Below are 6,657 nucleotides of genomic sequence, written 5' to 3' on the forward strand. Positions count from 1 at the left end.
TAATACTTTTTTTGCCAGTTTAGCTAACACAGGCATGTCATGTTTCCTATTTCTCCCAAATTAGTCCAAAATATTTTTAAAGGGTGCATGTTTGCTAAATATTATGTGGCATTCTTCGTCCAACCCATTTTGCATTTAAGTCAGTAGAGGAAGAATGTTTTTTTTTTATCTAAGCCTATAATATAGTTAATGTCCGTTTGCTTTCAAAAATTGATTCCATCATTTTTCGTTTTTGTATTCTCGCTATTTTCAGCATATTCATGTGTATGTCGCTTCAAAAACTCAAAAGGGATGGTATCTTGAGAATCTGAATATTTTTTTACACTGTCTAAATTTTGAAACTTAGGCTCTAATAAGATAGCTTGGACGAATAAGTCTGTAATTTAAAATCTGTAATCAAAATTGTCAAGCATTCTACTTTTCATTAATTTTATCGCTAATAAATAATCATTGAAACACAAATACATTTTTAGTTAACTTCTAAACAAAAGTATTAAAGATTTAGCTCCATGCGTACGACATTCTAAAATATTACTAAACATATATTTTTGAAGTAGTTTATCATAATGTGGATCAATGTTCATATAATCAATTGCAACGTGGTCGATCGCAATGTAATCAAATGCAATGTGGTCAATCGCAACGTGGTCGATTGCAACGTGGTCAATTGTAACGTGGTCAAATGCAAAACGTTGTCAGTCGTAACATGACCAATGTCCATGTGATTAATTGCAATGTGCAACAATCGCGACATGTTTAATCGAGTTGTTAATTGCAAACGGAACGCTTCCTCAATTTTTTTATTGATTCAACAGAATTATAATAAATTCTTTTCCAGAATTAAAATATAAATAATAAAGGAGAGTGCGACGGCAAGAATTTATACAATTTTTGTACGATACAAAAAACAATAAAAAAATTTTTTAAACTTAAAAAATTATCGGATTCTGCAGTCGACTCGTGCTCGACATGTGCTCATGCGTATAAAAGTTTCAAACTTTGTTAAACGTGCTTTGAAAAACACGCTTGGTCTCAGGATTACATGTATGAAAGAATAATACTGTGTTTTATTAATAAAACATAGGTGCTTTAATATAAGAGAAAGATGAATATGAAAATATAATTCGTATGACACACACGACATTGATGTCGTAAGTAGTAAATGTCAACACATCACTACTCATTACTTATACATCAATATCGCTTATATAAATATGCACAAATCGTCTGTCAATCAATGATGTCATGAAGTTCAGACGTCATTTTAGCATCACCTCAAGGTGTGAAACATTCTTTAGAAAAAAATGCGTTTTTTTTCGAAGCCAATATCGTCAAAACTAAGAGATACAAAAATGTATCAAAACAAAAGTTTAATGGCTTAAAGAGTACTTTATAATTAAGTATAATAAAAATATTTTTTTATTATCTCCGCTATTAAACTTTTTTTCAAAATTTCAATTCTTTATGATTGAAGGTACTTTTTAAGCCATTAACCTCTCGTTATGATAAATTTTTTCTATCTCTTATAATTTCGATGATATTTTGGAAGAAAAAAATCAATTTTTTTCTAACGGATTTTTTGCCGGAGTCGTACGCATAACACGATCGCTCGCACAATATAATACATTGGATAATGTAAAAAATTATCGTTATCATGTTGCAATAAAATAAAACCATCGTCATATTTTGACATATCAGTATGCAGTCTAATACTCGCACACTCTATGTGTATTAGTCTAGCTAACGTTCTTGCTGTGTTCTTAATTTTATACATTGCCTTCAGCCGATTTTAATTTGCTATAAACAGATATGTCTTTCTTAATAAAAATATGCATATTTTGAAATTATTCTCTAATAATCGAATAGCAACGTGCTGTTATAGAAAAATAAAAGTAAATGATTTTAGATGTAGCTTGCAAGAGAAATATTAAATAAAAAGCGTTCTGTTATAGTTAAAAATAAAAAGTTCACATATACTTCTTTATCAAGTTAAGCTTGCCTTTTATATTTATATTTATATTTATATACTATACTTATATTTATATTTCAGTAATATGGAACTTGCTTTTATAAAATGTGCTCAAAATAACCACCTTTAGCTTGAATGCAAGCATGCAGTCGTCACCATGTAGATTGTCGCATATTTTCAATATTGTGTGTTACATGAGTCACTTGCAGTGACGCAATTTATTGCATATTGTTGCGATAATATAATTACGGTCATTTTACTCGAGGTCATTATAACTGTAGTATGAATACCTTAGAACGTCCTCAATTCAGTCAATAATATTAGAATATTTCTTCACAGGAAATGATAACAGAGAGATAATGAAAAAGTTGCTGAAACTAAAAATTTATTTTGTATGGTAAAAATAAAATTAATTAAATGCTAATTTTACGGAAAAAATTCGTTATTTTATACATAGTATAAAAAGTATACGTTAACAAATGATAAAAATAAATTTTTATTGAAAAAGTTTTATTTTATCCTGCGTGTTCACAGCAAAATAACAGTTTAATTTCAGCAACTTTTCAGCTATCATTCTATATAAATATCTTCCAAAAGCAAACATTAAAAAATTGTTCACAAAATTCTCTTTTAATAATAAAATATTATAATAATTACAGGCAAATTTTACTACATGTTTTCTAAATATTATGTATAAAGGAAAAAAAATTCGATTACTTATGGTATTTTAGCAAATATGATTTTTGAATTATACAGAGTGTCCCATTTCATAATTAACAGTCAAATATTTGGAAATCGAGGTGGTTTAGAGAAAAATGTTTCAGACAAGAGTTGTCAAATTTTGAGAGGAATGTATTCTGGTCAAGTTGTTTTTTCTTTAGGCGATAGAAATCTTTAATAAGATATGAAGGTCACTTCCACTTTTTTAAATGGGATGATATAATTTTTTTTTAAATAATATGATATTGTTAATATAAAATTGTTTGTAGTTTTTTTAAACGATTTTATTTTTATTTTTCTCCTTCTTACATTTCTATCTCATTTGTGCCAGTTTTTAAGCCCGATATTGTCACATTTAATTGTTTCTGTTTATCTTACAAAAATGTTAAACATTGCCAAATTTCATACATTATCGTAAGGAGCTGTTATATTATTTAATAGAAGTTACTTTTTAGTTTGAATTTATATTAATTGTTTATCTTAATCTAATTGTTTATTTTAAAGTTTTATTTTTAGCTTTATATAAGAAATATAATAAAAAAGGGGTATGACATTATCGGCGACTTTCATTTGCACTATAAATATAAAATTATTATTTAATACAAATTATGAACGGATTGCCAACGTATCCTGGTTTGCATATACATTGAGATATATGCGACATAACTGTACAAGATGCATTTATGCCGCATATGATGGAAAAATTTGCACAAGGATCTTTACAATTATTGCGAATGCAGGCTTCATTATTTGCACAATCACTGTTAACTGAAACATATCAATTTCAAAGTTACACATAATTTTAGTTAACATACTTATATCAATTTTAAATATTTAATTTGGGGGCACATTTACGAAAATTTCGATACAATAAATGAATTGCAATTTTCTAAATTTCCACATGCTATTAATTTTTTACACGTATCCGAAATCTCTCATGATTTTATGCAACATTTTAACTGTGTGAGGTTTGCAATTATTTTACCAATAATTGTTTTAAGTTTATCAATATTTTGAGGTTGCCAGAAATCATGAGAGAGTTTGCAAAAATGTATAATGCATTCAAAAGATAATAATTTAGAAGTTGTCGTTTTTAACACCTAATGGTTATAAAATAATTTATAAATGGCATATCGCTCATATATTATATTTGATGTAATTAAAATTAATAAAATACAATTTTTCTAATCTCTTATGTTTTTTCTTTAATTTTCCTCATTTTCTTTGTTCATTTTCTGTATGTATATGCGAAAACCAAAATTTATATAAGAATAAGGCATATATATCTACTACGATTAAGTTCTTGAAAAAAAAAAATAACAAATTTGATATAGAAAGATTTGGATTATCATGTTTTAAAACATTGAGAATTATATAGTGATTCATTAATTAATTTATATTAATTAATAGGTAACATATGCATTTTGAAACTGTCGTGTATACTATTCATAGTATATTCCACAGTATTAAATTCTATTGTTTACTCTGTAATGATGAAATAACATGCGTATTTGCAGATTTATTTAAGACTCACCTGCACAAGATTTCGTCGCTCCTTCCGAAAATGGATTAACCACCATTATTATTATAGACAAAGATAGAATCAACATTGCAGAATGCATATTATTTTATCAGTCAACAATAAGTTCCAATGAAGTGCTTAAATAAAATATCAAAATAAAGTGTTAGATAATAATAATATTTTTATTATTATACGGATGTAAAAGAAATGCAATTTTATTCATGGGAAAAAATCTATCTTTCTCTAAATTTAAAGAAATATTGAAATCGCGTAAAGAGTGAACATATTTTTATTTTAAGAAAATTTTGTTTAAATAAAGCTTCAAAGTTTTAAACTTGTGTGTATCCAATTAATAACAAATAATAATATCCAAGTTAAAATGTTAAACAATAAATTAATAATACTTACTTTTTCACTAACAAATATGCTTTGGTAACGATTCGGAAAGAACTAAGAAGTTGAAGTTTTTTAGAAATTATTTATGGTAATGTTCGAAATTGTGTGTGTGGGGGGAGGGGGCAATTAACTTATACGCAGAAAAAGAATTGGTCAACGCAACTAAAATATGGCCGTGACAGCTAATGTGTGTCTTTAAAATAGAGACAGCTGATATCGTTACTGCCAAAGCTAAATTTATTATTTGTTAAAATTTAAACGCTACAGCAAAAAATACTTGCTAGTAGAATCAATTAATGACGTTTAGCTAATTCTATTCTATATTAATTATATTCTATTGAGGAATATTCTATTGAGCAAAACTTTTAAGTTTTTCGGCAAAATCATTTTTTTCGTATGCCACTTTCTTAGCTACTCCTGTTAAAGTATACGCTTTTATTTTAGCTAATAAAATTGTATCTCGCAACAAATAAATTTAATCTTTAATAGATAACTTTTAGCAATGATAGCAAAGTTTGAACTACTTATACTGATATTTAGCTAAAAATGCTAAGTCATTTTTTTACGTGTATTCTAGTTAATATGTGGAAATAAGTAATTTTTCTAAAATAGCATCCTTGAGAATATTTCTTATCTTTGTAATGAGTATATAGATAGTACGGGGTATAGATAGTTTGAAATGGTATCCTCACTATTTTTTACGTTTTATAAACAAACATAAATACATCTGAGACCTTAAGTTCACTTCCTTTAGAAGTTTAAATGAAAAAATTTTGTTAAAATTTCTAATATAATAATTATTAATGTACTATTATACATATACATATCTAACGCTGTTATAAAATTGAGCGCTTTTCCAACTAAAGATAAGATTATCTAACCAAGGTATATACCATGAAAACTTTAACATTAAATATCCTAACGTTGACTATCGTAATATTGATTAAACTGTGATCGCAATAGTTTGAAATGGTCTTTGTGGTTTCACTTCGTGCAACAGGCGTGTAATACCATAAGAGGACGAGTTGATAATTGTCCGACTGCAGCTTGAAGTGGTCTTCGTCTCGAGACATCAGTGGGAAAGAAACGCTGACCTCGCAAACAGCGCCACTTGCCATGAGCGTATAAATTGAAGTATATGTATACTGATAAGAGCATAAAGAGTTGAGTTGAATTTCTTATTTGCTACGTTATACTTTACACGTTCTCTACTATTTATTTTACTGATTGAACGCAATAATTTTTGTAAAAGCTTCTTGTACGTATTACTTTAAAGATTTGAATATCTTTGTCGAGAATTAAAATTTATACGCATTTTTAATGCGTGTCTGCGAAGTGTAGAGTTTATGTCAGGAATAAAAAGAAATTTAATTCAGATTATTACAATTTCTCAGTCGAATATAGCATGTAGAGCTGTTAAATCGCGACAATATTTGTTTGGTATAAAAGTTCACAAGGCTTTACCAGTAGAAACCTGAAATCAATTATCCCGGTCTTTTTCATGGGACTCTTTATATTTTTTTCAGAATCCTTCATATTAGGTTTCATACATTTCCGCCAGTACATCCATTTTTGAATTGGGTACTACGTACAGCTACATTTTCTGACATCGATAAAATCATTGTAAAGAGAATGGAATCAAAGTGGTTCGAGTCTATGCTACATCAATAAATTGTAGATAAAAAATCTATTTTACGACACTATCGATAAAATGTGGTGTTGTTGCTATGTATCTAAAAATGTGTATGTAATTTTTTCGCAAAACAATATGTATAGGCATCGCAGAAATTCATTGATGATGAATGTTAATATTAAGCTAACTATAATATCGGATAAGTAAATATTAACCAGAAATATTACTTGACTGCATAGATAAAAAAATTGATTGATATATCACATTTGAAAATGTAACTGGTTGCAGTAATTGGAAATAAATCTGGTATTCATATCCAGCATATATCTGTTCGAAAATCGACCAATCAGAATTTTTGTAGTCTAATCAGATGAGTATGATTAATTCTTTCTTATAAAATCTATTAGAATGTCTTAT

At 27.5% G+C, this 6,657-nt stretch overlaps 1 long non-coding RNA gene across 1 annotated transcript; it reads right to left on the reverse strand.

The window, feature by feature from the left end:
* Positions 1-2,948: 2,948 nt before the first annotated feature.
* On the reverse strand, positions 2,949-4,664 carry LOC105460036. The gene is made up of 3 exons (XR_975759.1): positions 4,620-4,664; positions 4,224-4,348; positions 2,949-3,457 (listed from the first exon to the last, which is right to left on the reverse strand). It is a non-coding gene; the product is annotated as an uncharacterized LOC105460036 (long non-coding RNA).
* Between the last annotated feature and the right edge of the window lie 1,993 nt (positions 4,665-6,657).

This window comes from Wasmannia auropunctata, unplaced genomic scaffold, assembly GCF_000956235.1.
Source record: "Wasmannia auropunctata unplaced genomic scaffold, wasmannia.A_1.0 LD333473.1, whole genome shotgun sequence".
Taxonomy (NCBI): Eukaryota; Metazoa; Arthropoda; class Insecta; order Hymenoptera; family Formicidae; genus Wasmannia; species Wasmannia auropunctata.